We start from the raw sequence: 14,528 nt of genomic DNA on the forward strand, positions 1-14,528 counted from the left end.
TCAAGACCATCAACCGGCAATTGATTAGAACCAACCAGAAAGTTTCCTCAGGGATCCAAAATAAGTATACTGAAATAATGGCACTACTATAAGTCAGTAATAATCCATTAAATACAATATCATATTTATGACTACAATTACAATGTTTACTCACACACATGTAAGGATAACCAAACAAAAACATTTCTGAAAATTTCTTAGTGGAAATACGAATAAATATTAAAAATATATTACTGCTTTGTATGTAGGAGGGTTCTATTAGTAAAGGAATCAACGTGACATAAAGAATGAGAAAGTAGATTCATTCATAGGTAAATGGGTACATTTTGAGGATATACTCCTAAGCGGAATAAATAAGGCACACATATGCAAACACCGAATAGCATCTCTGGTGAGAAAAACTAAAATAGTACTCAAGATCCTAATGGGACACTTAGCAAATAGGAAGAAAAGGACCAAAGGTGTAGGGACAGTGAGAAGGATAGGGAAGGGGGAATAAGGGAAAAGGAAAAAAATATGAGAAAATGTAAAAATAGAATTAAAGTGTTTCAAGGTGGGGAGGGGAGGGGGGTGAAGGGAGGGTGAGGACGAGGGGAAAAAATGAGAACCAAGACCTGGCATGTAAAGGTACAGGATCCCAGTAATGAATGTAACTGTGCCATCTACCTAGAATGTACCAAGAAATTAAATTTTTTTTAAAAAAGGAATCAACTTGAAGTCTAGAAATTCAAAATGATTCTGATTAAAAATCCAAATTATTTTCAACGGAATTTTAAAAGATGATTCTAAAATTAACTATGCAGCCAAAACAAGAGCTTAAAACTTTAAAAAGAATAATAATGCAAATATCAAAAGAAACTATAAAACCACACTAATGTAAATATTAAATCCAGGTTAAGAACATAGATACATAGACAAATACAACAGAAGCCGATACAGGCATAGATATAGATAACTACACACACATTTCCAGGGTAAGATCAACATCAACAACGCTGAAGGAAATACATGAAACGAGGAGGCAGTGAAGTTCCCCTCAGCCTTGCATGCCCCGGGCATTGATATCAACCTCATCTAGAGTTACCCTTAGAAGCTGGAGGCTGATGAGATCATGCCATTCAAGAACCCTTTAAGTGCTCTGCAGAGTATCCAAAAAGGCCAGATGCCTGTTCTCACTAATAATATTATGTATAAATCTAATAAAGCATTGAAGGGTAAGAATTTAGTTATTTTAAAGATAGATCAGTTTGCTTTTTCCTTCAGGCACACTTGAATTTTGTCCTATTATCTAGACCTGATAAATACTTGTACTAAGAATTAGGGCTTCTGACTTAGATGCTATGGACATTTGGCGGTATCTCATTTTTAATTGTTTGGGAGATTATCCTGTGCACTATGGGGTGTTTAGGAGTACCCCGGCCTCGCTTTTATCATTAAATCAGATTCCCTCTCTCTCTCTCTCTCTCTCTCTCTCTCTCTCTGTCTCTCTTTCAACACCTTCTATCACTTCCCACCAACTTGCAGCAAATCCAAACTCTTTACCATGCTTTACCTGCCAAAAGAATGCACCATGCAAATCTCCAATCAGGTAGAACCACCTTTCCCCTCTTCACAGTTGTGACAACTAAAAATGTCCTCAGAGGTTGCCAGATGTACTGTTGGGGGCAAAACTGACTCCACTTGAGAACTGCTGTTATGAACAATTGAACACACAACAGTGTATACTGTCTCTTTTCAGTACTGCCAACACCCATCTGATATGGGCCTTCTATGTTGCCTGGCATTTGTACATTGCACGCTAGTCAATGACTCTCCCATTCTCCTGAACTCTAAGACTTCACATGATTATTTCACCCTATCTCTTTTCTCCAACCTCTGTTAATTCATCCTCATTCTCACTTTAAACCAAGGTTTTACTTCCTATTGCGCTATGGAAGTAGAAGCAACTTGAAAACATCGACTTCTTTTTACCACCAAGTCTACCAGTATTTATGTCAATACCTCTATATTCAAACTTTCCTCCCAGTACTGTGAAGAATCTCACCTTACTCATAAGTCAGGCCAGCCCATTTGCTTGTGCTGCAAAGCTCTTTTCCAGAAGCCTCTGGAAGTTTAGCTCCTGCAGTTACAGCCCCTTCTTATGTTTATTCAGTTTCTCTCCCTGCTCTGAATCACTCCCATAAAGAGACTGGGGATACCACCATTTTCCCTGCTCCTTCTACTGCAACTTCCTCCAGAGATCCGTCTCTACTCTTTACACCTGCTCAACAGCATTCAGCTGCCTTTCTCCCTACTGTTCTAATTATCTCATTCTTGTGAAGGTCATCAGGACCTTCATTTTGCCTAATCCAAAGGTGAGTTTAGAGTCCTCACCAGTCTGTAAGAAACACTTGTAATGGTTGATCTCTCCCTTTTTTAAATACTTTCTTCCTATATTTGCTGGACATTTCAACTTACAGTTCTTCTTCCACATTAATAGCTATTCCTTCGGTTTCCTTTCCTGCCTTGTCCCATTCCTTACCCTTGACGTACCCACAGCTCTGTCCTCAGATCCTTCCATCCTTTTCACTAGTATACTTTCCCTAAATGACTTTGCTTAGTTTCAAGACTTTAAATATAGATGAACCCAAAAATTATATTTCTAGCCTGGACAGTTCTTCCACTATTTACTCATACGTCTAACTGCTAACTAGATATTTCCACTTAGAGCTACTGGGTATTTCAAACTTAACACACATAAAACTGAACCCTTGCCTTAACTCATGTCTTCCTTAATGTATCCCATCTCAGAGAATGAGAACGACATCCCACAGTTACTCAGTTCCAAGACTCAGAATCAAAGTTGGGCTTATGAGGGGTGATTGAACGATGGAGGTACTATAGCTATCTGTGACATTAGAAGGTGGGGCCCGGTCAGAAGAGGCAGTCCACTGGGGGCATGACCTGAAAGGGGGTAACTCCCTCTCCAGCTCCCTGCTTGGCCCTCAACTTTCTGGCCACCATGACATGGGCAGCTTTTCACATGCCCTCCTGCCATGCTGCCCTCCATTGGAGCCATCAGAGTATAGCCAAAACACAAGCCAAAAACCTCGCTTCCTTTAAGTTGCAGGTGTTGGGTATTGTGTTCCAGCAAAGAGAAAGTAACTAAGCCAACTACCAACATTCAATCAATTCTGTTTCTTAGTTGTATCCCTAAATGCTTCTGGAATCCTACTGCCTTCTCATAAATTCTGGGGCCACTATTCTAATCAAAGCCTATATTTTCCCAGTATATTGTGCAATATACCTCCACACCTTGATAGTCTGTTTTTAATGGAGTCATTTTTACAAGTAATGCGGTAACTTTCTCCTTTATTCAAAAGCCTCCATGGCCGGGGATTTAGCTCAGTGGTTCCCACCACCTGCCTCGAAAGTGCAAGGAAGGACCGGAGCAAGCGCACGGACCGGAGTTGGATCCCTGATACCACAAACAAACAAAAGCCTCCAGTGACTTCCCATCAATTTACATTGAGTACAATTCATCACTGTTTGCCACGAGGCCACTCTTCCCCCCTGGTGCTCCAAGCCAATGAACCGGCCCTAAATCCAACACACTCCTGGGGAACGCATGACTCCTTTGATGGCCATCTCAGGGTTAAGGACTCACTGAGAACCTTGCTGAACCACAGTCCTCAGGATCCTTCCAACCCAGTCTTCCTCCGTCTCTCCTCTGCCTGGGTTAGACTTGCGTCACAGTCTCATCCCTCTCCCAGCCTTCTGGGACCTCCTCGTCTTCTCTCACCCAAATATTCACCTAATAAAACCTTCCATGTTTCGTTCTGTCTTTATACCTGATTCTTGGAGAACCCAGACTAATACATAACGGTGAGGCTTTGTACGACCTTCTTCCTCACAGCATGGTCCATCTCCTCTTCACTTCCGTCTTCCTTATAAACACCACTCTGTCAGCACTGGCTTTCACTGGTCCCTTGAGCATGATAAATGGTATTGTCCAGCCAGGCACTTGCTAGCTCCCCTCCTGGAAAGATCTACTCAGAACCTTTGAATGGATTACACCCTCTTTCATTCAAGTTGCTGTTTAAATGCCACCTACACAGAGACATGCCTAGACTACTCTTAAAATGCTCCCTTCCCCCTCACAATCTTTACCTATTCTTACTTATGTTTCTTATAGCCATTATCACTAAATTATTCTATAAATGTATGCTGCAGTGTATAATTATATAAATATATTTTTCAAGTTGTCAGTTGTCTCCCCCACTAGAATATAAGCTCCAAGAAGGCAAATCTGCTGTTCAAGATTGTTACCCCACTGCCTAATATACAATTTGAATCAAAAAGCTAATTTTGTGAAATTTTTTATTTTAATGCTAGCTTCATGCAATATAATTAAAATGCACATTAATTAGTAATATGTAGTTGTCACCATCCAAAGTGCATGTACTTCAAATTAAGATACTACATTATTCCAGATGTAGCAATACTGTGAGAATGCTCTATTTTATTTTTCCCATTAAGTTTATTCGTGCATTTTAGGTACACAGTACAGTTACATTCATCATTAGGATCTTGTACTTTTACATGATGCATCTCGGTTCTTATTTTTTCCCCATTCCCCTGCCCTCGCTTCCCCCCTCCACCCTTCCCTACTTACAAATACTTTGTTTCCATTTTTTTTCCTTTTCCCATATTTTTTCTTTTCCTTCTTTCCATTCCCCTACCCTTCCCACTTCCCCTACTCCTTCAGAACTTTTCTTCTCATTTCACATTATCAATTATACAATTTGAACCTCACTTACACTTTTAGTCTTTCACACCAGAGAAACACTATTCTGTATTTACACATGTGTCCTATTTATTTTATTAAGAGTATCACCTCAATGTGCATCCGTTTAGCTATAAATCACTCTAGTTTCTCGTTCTTTATGGCTGAGTAGTACTCCATTTTATAGAAAAACCACATCTTCTCTGTCCAGTCTAAAATGGGCAACTGGCCTGTTTCCAAGTTTTAGCTATTACAAACTGTGCTGCTATAAACATGGGTATGCATATGACCCTGTGGAAGGATTCTTTTAATTCTTTTGGAAAGATACCCAGCAGAGGGATAACTGGGTCAGATGGGACCTCTAATCCTAATTTTCTGAGTTATCTCCATATTGATTTCCATAGTGGTTGCACCAGTCTGCACTCCCACCACTATGAAGAAGAGTTCCTTTCTCCCCACAGCCATACCAACATTTGTTATTGGTTGATTTCTTGATAGCAGCCATTCTTTCTGGGGTAAGGTGGAATCTCAGTGTTGTTTTCATCTGCATCTCTCAAATGACCAGTGATGTGGAACATTTTTTCATATGTTTATTTGCTGTTTTTACTTGTTTGTCTGATAAATGTCTGTTCATTTCTGCCCATCTTTGAATTGGGTCTTTATGTTTAGGGGATCTGATTTTTTAGTTCTTTATATATTCTAGATAATAGTCCTTTATCTGAGTAACAGCTGGTAAAAAAATTTTCCCACATTGTAGCTGTCTCTTAGCTCTGTTGGTGGTTTCTCTTGTAGTACAGAAGCTTTTTAATAAGATGAGATCCCATTTGTTGTTTCGTTACGCTAGTTCCCATGCTACTGAGGCTTTGTTCATTCATTCTTTTCCTATGCCAATGTCTTTGAGAGGTCTATCTAACTTATCTTCCAGTAAGTTTAGTGTTTCTGATTTAATATTTAGATCTTTAATCCACTTCAATTTTAGTTTTGTTCATTGTGAAAGATAGGGGTCTAGCTTTAAACTTTGGCAAATTGAAATCCAGTTTTTCCAACACCATTTATTAAAGAAGCTATCTTTCCTCCGCTGAGGATGGTTGGCTCTTTTGCCAAAGAAGAGGTGGCTAAGTATGTCTGGAGTTGTTTCTGCATTTTCTAGTCTACTCCACTCATCCTCACACCTGTTTCTTTGGAGAATGCTCTATTTTAAAATTCTGACCTTATAGCCTCCTTGCCAATTATCTGTGAAATGAGAGGACTTCTGATTGCTGATATCTGTTAACAAAGGGTCTAGAGGTCCAATGTCTGAAGCACAATAAGCTTTCACCTACCTGATATCAAGCTATTACATTTCTCAATTTGAATAAGTTGAGGATGTTGGAAAGAATAAACAAGACACTCTTTGAGTTGGTCCCTTAAGAGTAATGCCAGTAATGAAAAAAAAATCTGAAAGCATTTTGTCGTTTTGTTACTGAGCACCTACTTTACTGTTTTTAGAAAAGCTCTAAGGTAGGTAGGAGTCTTTAGGAGCGTATGTGATCCTCAAATGTAGCATCACCCCTTTGAGAAAAAAAAATAGGATCTCATCATAATGATTCAGCTTATGATTCAGTTTCCAGAGAAACTCGTTTCTCTACAGCTTTATTTTTGAGAATGGCAAAACTTTACTCCTTTAAATTGCCATTTTCACAAATTTAAAATCTGGACAAGCCCTTCCCCCACCCCCCTAAAGACTTCATAAATATGGATAGGATAGCAACTTTTTCATTTTAAAAGAGCATGTTAAAAATGATCCAAGATGAGGCCCGGGGATTTAGCTCAGTGGTTCCGCCGCCTGCCTCTCAAGCACAAGGATCCGAGTTTGATCCCCGGTACCCAAAAAAAAAAAAAATGGTCAAAGATGATCCCCATAGGCATTTGTCCAATGCCTAAGAAGCAGTAGAATCTTCAAGCAGCCTGATCACCAGGGTTGGTAAGGTCACTTCCTGGTTCAAAGACCATGCAGCTTATGATACAATTTCCAGAGAACCTTCGGCAAGGATATGAGACTTGTCTGTACTTGCCCTACTATCACATAGGAATATTATGGGGAAAAAATGGCTCTAAATATATTTTCATTAAATAAACTAAATGCAAACTATCTAGAAAAAAATCCAGTCCATGCTCTGAAAGCATTCCATTCTAAAATGAACATCATGATGACTATATACGACCATCCTTTCAACTTTTAAAATCTGTGGGACCAGAGACTACACTGTTTTCCATTATCAACTCCAAGTATGGGGGAACTACAACAAAAGAAACATTTAAGTAATCTAGAGGGCTGAGAATGAATATTCTGAGTGGTAGGTACAAGTGGACTTGACTGGCAAAGACTGGAAAGTGCCCACTAGTGAGTCATAGTTTGTGATCAAAGAATGAGTGTGAGCTTCTGAAAAGGAACTGGGCAGGTACTGTGGTCAGAGTTAGTAACTTGTGTAAAGTCTGGACTAGAGGGCAAGAGAGGTGAGACTGGCTAGCATTTGCGTGGAAGTTGTCAAGTGTATTTGACTAAAGTCCAAGTATGTAGGCTCAGCGTAGAGCATTACCTATCACAAATAATAAATGCAGGCACTAGAATTTCTGAAACAGATGGCAATGGAGAGAAATGACACTTAAAAGTTCCTGTAATGAAGTTCAAGGTAGAAGAAAGTGAGTACTCCTGCAGGATGCTGGGGTGGGTATGTAGATGCAAACTGTCATGGTCTCAATGTTTATATGCACTCAAAATTCATATACTCCTGACCTTCAAGACAAGAGTATCAGGAAGTGGGACCTTCTGGGAGGTGGTTAGATCAAGAGGACCGTTGGGATTAGTGCCCTTTAAAAGAGGTCAGAGGGAACTTGCTTGTTCCCCCTACCATCTGAGAACGCAGCCAGAAGATAACATCTATGAACTACACATCAAATACACTGTGCCTTGATGACAGACTTCTCAGCCTTTAGAACTGCGAGAAACAAATTTCTATTGTTTATAAGCCACCACTCCATGGCATTTTGTTACAGCAGTCTGAACGGACTGAAACACTTGCCAAGAATATAGCTGTTCTAAATTGTAGAACTCACTCAGAACAGAGGTAAAGGGAATGGGAATGGAGCTTTCATAAGAACTTTTAACTTATTCCTTTATGATGGTAATAATAAAGAAACTAACAAGCCTGGCGTGGTGGAGCATGCCTATAATCCCAGCACTTGGGAGGCTGAGGCAGGAGGATGGCTGGGAGTTCGAGACCAGCCTGGCCTACATAGTGAGTTCCAGGTCAGACTCAACTACATAGTGAGACCCTGTCTCAAAAAACAAACAAACAAAAAAATATATATATATAAAGAACTCAAAACAATCAGCCCCCCCAAATATGAAGACCCAATTCAAAAATGGGCATCTGAAATCAACAGACACTTCTCAGACAAAGAAATAAATGCAGCAAGTAAACATATGAAAAAAAAGTCCCACATCACTGGTCATTCGAGAGATGCAGATGAAAACACTGAGATTCCACCTCACCCCACAAAGAATGGCTGCTATCAAGAAATGAAACAATAACAAATGCTGGCAGGGTTGTGGGGAGAAAGGAGAAAGGAGTGCAGACTGGTACAACCACTATGGAAATCAATATGGAGATACCTCAGAGAGCTTGGACTGGAGGTTCCATTTGACCCAGCCATCCCTCTGCTGGGTATCTTTTCAAAAGAACTAAAAGAATCATATCACAGTGATGTATGTGCATCCATGTTTATAGTGGCACAGTGTGTAATAGCTAAAACTTGGAAACAGCCTATTTGCCCATCAGTTGGAAACTGGATAAAGAAGATGTGGTTTTTTCTATAAAATGGAATATTAATAGGAAAATGGATACATATTGAGGATATACTCCTAAGTGAAATAAATAAGTCACACATGTGTAAATATCGAATAGTTCCTCTGGCGTGAATAAACTGTAATAGTACATAAGATCCGAATAGATAACTGACATTGTGAAATGGGAAGGAAAGGTCTAAAGGTATAGGGAAGGTGGGATGGGTAGGGGCAGGGTAAAAAGGGTAAAAGAAAAGATGTGAGAAAATGAAAAGAAGTAAATAAAGTGGTTGTAGATCCGGAGGGGAGGAGGGGGTGAAGGGAGGAGGGACAAGGTATCAGTTGGAAACTGGATAAAGAAGATGTGGTTTTTTCTATAAAATGGAATATTAATAGGAAAATGGATACATATTGAGGATATACTCCTAAGTGAAATAAATAAGTCACACATGTGTAAATATCGAATAGTTCCTCTGGCGTGAATAAACTGTAATAGTACATAAGATCCGAATAGATAACTGACATTGTGAAATGGGAAGGAAAGGTCTAAAGGTATAGGGAAGGTGGGATGGGTAGGGGCAGGGTAAAAAGGGTAAAAGAAAAGATGTGAGAAAATGAAAAGAAGTAAATAAAGTGGTTGTAGATCCGGAGGGGAGGAGGGGGTGAAGGGAGGGCAGGGACAAGGGGAAAAAATGAGAACCAAGACCTGTCATATAGAGGTACAAGATCCTAACAATGAATGTAACTGTACTGTATCCCTAAAATGTACCAATAAACTCAATTAAAAAGAAAAAAAAGAAACTAAATATTTTGGAAAAACGCTATCACAGCCAAAATATCTCCAAAGAAAAATGTAGGAAAGGGTACAAAATAAGTTTAACTTTTTTTAAAATGTCTAAAACTTAATATCCTCACGGCGTGATTTTGTTAAAAAACGTGTGTTGACAGAGTAAACTTCACCTCCAGTGACTAATACCAAGACAGTATCACTAAAATGATGAGTAACACACAGAGCCACTTCCTCAGCCTCACCCACCTCAGCATTTCCTAAGGTTCTTTAACCACAGAATGTGTTAGGAATTATAAAATGGTGATGAAACACTGGCCTAGAAGATACAATACATATTTGATTAAAAGGAGACAGCAAAAAAAAAGAAAAATGGCTCAAGAAAATATCAAAACTGAATACATGTACTCAAGAAAAGAAACACTGAATACAATCACAAATAAAGTGGGAAAGTGTTCCTACACTTCAGAGACACGTGAAATGAAATATCTGGGGTTGTATATTATGATGCCTTTCCTTTAAATTTACTTTAAAATATCTTCACAAAATGTATAATTTTAAAAAGAAATACACATATTTGTGAAGCACACAAAGCAAACTATGGACATTTTTAAAGATCATTCAAGCCCAAAGGGCAGCCTGTGAAAGGAAAAACTGGAGCAGAGCCCATGAGCCTTGATAGCTTTCACAGTGCAAACACTACTGAGGCCACAGAGTGCAAATACAGCTGCTGGGAAGGGGTGAATTGTGCCCCCCAAAATTCATACGGTGAGCAGTACCTCAGACTAGGTCTGAGACTAGGTACCTAGAACTAGCACCTCTGACTGTGAAGGTAAGGCTTCAAAGAGGTAACTGCAATAAAATCAGGCGGTGGGTGGCAACTAGTAGAAGAGATTAGGACTTGGGCTCTTGCAGGACAAAGAAAGATAAGCACATTCACAGAAGAAAGGCTGCATGAAGACACAAGGAAAAAAGACCATCTATAAGTCACCGAGAGACGTTTAGGAGAAACCAAGCTTGCCAACACCTTGATCTGGGGCTCTCAGCCTCCAGAACCATGAGAAATAAGTTTCTGTTCAAGCCCCCAGTCGGTGGTATTTTGTTAGGGCAGCCTAGCAAACTCAAATAGACGTCTTCCCAAATATATTAAAATGAGAAAGCTATAAACAGAGGCCCCTGAGATGCTAATCTCTCTGTCATCCTCGTGGAAAGACTACTTCTAAGTCTTTTGGCAGAGGAGAAGAAAACGCTGAGAAAGAAAGAGCATGTGCTATCCACGGGAGGTAGCTGAGTAACTAAAGATGGTGTGGTGAGAACTCTCAAGTGCTCATTTTGAAGCCTTTACAGCAGAAAACTCGTCTGTTTCAGCACTGTTATCTCACACTCTTGGTTGACAAGATGACAAAACTTAGATTTGCTCAGAACATACATTGAGCATTGCTTAAATGCAATCAACAAGTTAAAACCTAGAAATCTCAACGATTGCTTTTTTAAACTCATAAATAAGGGATTTAGCTCAGTGTTTCTGCTGCCTGCCTTAAATTCATAAATAAGAGGCCCAAAAGTAGAATAATCACTATTAGATATTGGGGAGGCTGTAGGGAGGAGGAAGAGTTGGAAAACAAGGGCTGTATTTTATCAGTAGATACTATATACATGTACGGAAATACCATGCTGAACTCCGTTGATATGTAGAATTAATACATGCTTAGTTTAAAAAGATTTCATATATGATAATGAAAAAAATTTGAATTTTAAAAACATCAGCTAGAAATTAGAAAGATGCTTTGCCTCAAACATTACCTTACTGTTGCGCATGCCTATATAAAAATATAAGTGAAATCGATTCCCAGTGAATTCTCTTTCCAAAAGTTACTGAGAAGTCTTGGAAAACATAATGAGCATGCTAGCTGAAAATGGTGTTCGTTTTCCTGCCACAAATATAAATGGAGCAAAAAGATTTATTCTCCCACTAAGCAATGCCGCCACATGTCTTTTGGCACTGTTTCTAATTACTCAGTCGTTTCACATGTGTGTAAAGCGGAAAAGTTTGCCTAGAGGCGAGGCCTGACATTCTTAGAACAATATTCCCCTCACTGGCCAGCTCCATGACTTGATGTCACTCTTCATTCCCTTTGACCTCTCTTGACTGCTCCTACATTCCTGAAACTCTCTGCTTCCCTGTGTCGGTGGCACTGCCCTTTGCTGATCCTTTTTCTGATGTCTCTCTCTTTGACAAGCTTCTAATTGTTGCTTATGGTAACTGAAAGTGTTGTGCAAGGTCTCTTTGCCTTTTTTTTTTTATTCACTTTCTGGCGCCATATGAAATGCATTCCACTTGTGGCTTCTGTTACTAATTATTATGCTCTCATACTATGAGACTCAGTTCTATATGCCCTCATGTATCAGCCATCTCTACTTGAATGTTTTCAAACTGTTTCAAAATTCAGCTCCTCTCCCATAAACCCTCTGGAGCCTCCAATCCCAGCTCCCCTTTCCCACTACTCTAATGAATTCATCATCAAGCTTCCTTACCCTTTTCTTTACATGCTGTCTATTGTGCCTTTCATGTTATTGCAGCAGAATAGAGTAGTTTTAGCAGAGAAGGGATGATCGTCAAAGCCAAAAATATGTTCTAGGGAGCCCTTTACAAAAATGTTTCCTGATTCCTTATTTGGCTGACAGCTCTGTCCTAACACTTCAGTGATTTATTTTCAAGAAACGTGCTTATGTTCCTTCAACCTATTAGACTCTAGAATTAAAAATAGGGCCATGCCTTATCTTTTTAACTCTATACATACTTAGCACCTGGTACATAATATGCACTCAATAAACACTGCTAAACTATTTTTTTTCCTGATTGAGTTTATTGGTACATTTTAGCTATACAGTACAGTTACATCCATTACTGGGATCTTGTACCTTTACATGGCAGGTCTTGGTTCTCATTTTTACCTCTTGTCCCTGCCCTCCCTTCACCCCTGCTAAACCATTTTGAGCATCCTCTAGGAAATTTTCAAGTTACTATTATTTACTCTTCCTGGTTTATCCCTAAGATCCAACCTACTACCCCACGACCAACACTAAATTCTTAGACAATTTGCATAAATGTTGCAATATTTAGTCTCTCCAGTACTGATTCCCAGACTAAACCATTCAATTTTATTGGTCCAGTGGAATAATGGCAATAACAAATACGTTGCAAATAGAACCTCGAGTACTTGGACTCTGGGGCTTGCCCTCTCTTGCTGCCTTTGGACCTTAACACCACAAGATGAATGAGCCAATGTAACCTTGTAGATACATCACCCCCTTACTCCAGCCAACAGCTAGATATGTGAATGAAGCCACTGAATGCTAATTGACTACAGCGTCACAAGCAAATCTAACTGCATAAATGAGCACAGCCACAACCAACTAAAGCACCTCCCTACTGAACTGTGGCCAAATCACTAACCCAATAAATCATAAGCTAATAAACCATTGTTCATTTAAGCCAACACTTCACCAAGCTTGGAATAGAGGTTGTTATAGAGCATAAGCTAGCTGTTATATTGGTCTTGTTCAGTTTAAATACCTTTGATTTGTGCCTTGAAGTTTACCCTCAAGCCACCAAATCACTGTCCTTTGCCACCTTGCTCCTCACCCCCATACTCCGTTCCAGGATGACAGACCAACTCCACTTCTTGCCTCTGGGTACTAGGTAGTGGGTAAATATTTCTGTCAAACAAGCCTTCCTAAAAGTCCTCTTTCATCACATCCTGATCAACAGAAAATAAGGAAACTTTGTGTCTTAACATAAAGTTGATTTACATTTTAAATACCTCTTTACATCCAAAATACACATTTTGATCTTAAAGCCACTATAAGATAAACTAGAAATTATTTTAGAAATGAGTGATAGAATCATACAGACTAAGAAATCCCATAGGTAATATAATCTTACAACTTCTTCTATGCGAGGAAAGAGGCTCGTGAAAGCCAAGGAACTTGCCAACATCAGATGCCTACTTAATATCAGGAGTGAACTAGAATGCAGAGTGCCTAATTTCCAATATAGGTCTCTTTCAACTGTACAGTGCTATACATACTTATCACAGACTTTTTGACTGAGTGGACTTGTACCCTGGATGACCAGATTCTCTGTTACTCTAAAAGTTACAGACACAGCACTGTGTTCATTTGAAGCAGAATATTTATCATGTAACCATTTTAGCTCAGTGGTGCTGCCTCCTGCCTTGCAAGCATAAGGTCCCGAGTTTGATCCCCAGTACAAAAACAAAAACAAACCAAAAAAAAAAAAACCCTCAAATAATCTTAATATCTATGAAGACTATAAACAAATGATGGCATATCCATACCACAAAACACTATTTCATAAAAATGTCATCTTTGACATGCAAAGTTGCTAACATATGCAGTATTAAATGGAGAAACAAACCATACTATGTCATAATAAGGTACAGCCGATCCTATTTGCATAAAATAAAAAACAAAAATTAAAATGAAAGCATAGGCATTTTGGGGTACACGTTTATAAATTACTGGAAAAGGATTGGAAGAATAAGCACTAACAGTTAAAATCAGCAACCTCTAGGAAGGGAGCAGAATAGAAGAATGTGGTTTAAAGGCTCTCATGCCTTACACATTTCTGTATGTTTTAAAGATTTTTAAGTGACAGTACTTTTCTATATTTCAGTGTTTCTTGAAGTGACGTTATATTCCTGTATTATTTATGTAACATTTTTGGTGAGGCAAGAACTGGCTACTTCTACCACTGCTGCCATTACCCCGGAGAAAGCACGAAGAAGAACATCAGAAACTGTTCGTTATTTTTCTTGGGGAGGTTTATCCGTCTGCAAGCAGGCCTGATATTTAGCCCACTCTTGGATGTCATCAAACTTTAGCAGATGAGTCAAACCTAGCCGAGTCACTGAAAACAACTCCCACTTTTTAGCTTTTGCGTTCTTTTTTTAACTGCAAGGACAAGGCTGAGGAGTTGCAGCAGTGAGCATAATGTCCTCTGTATTCATCATTTTCCCATCACTGGGAAAAAATACCTGACATCTGTAACCAAAGTTTACACTGGCTTATGGTTTCAGTGGGTTCTGTCCACACTTGACTGTCTCCAAGGCAGAAATGTCATGGCA

At 39.2% G+C, this 14,528-nt stretch overlaps 1 long non-coding RNA gene across 2 annotated transcripts in view; it reads right to left on the reverse strand.

The window, feature by feature from the left end:
* The window catches only part of LOC104853080, a 113,817-nt gene that overhangs the window by 47,851 nt on the left and 51,438 nt on the right, over window positions 1-14,528 (reverse strand). The window lies entirely within an intron of this gene.

This window comes from Fukomys damarensis, unplaced genomic scaffold, assembly GCF_012274545.1.
Source record: "Fukomys damarensis isolate Sample0158 unplaced genomic scaffold, DMR_v1.0_HiC HiC_scaffold_38, whole genome shotgun sequence".
Classification (NCBI taxonomy): Eukaryota; Metazoa; Chordata; class Mammalia; order Rodentia; family Bathyergidae; genus Fukomys; species Fukomys damarensis.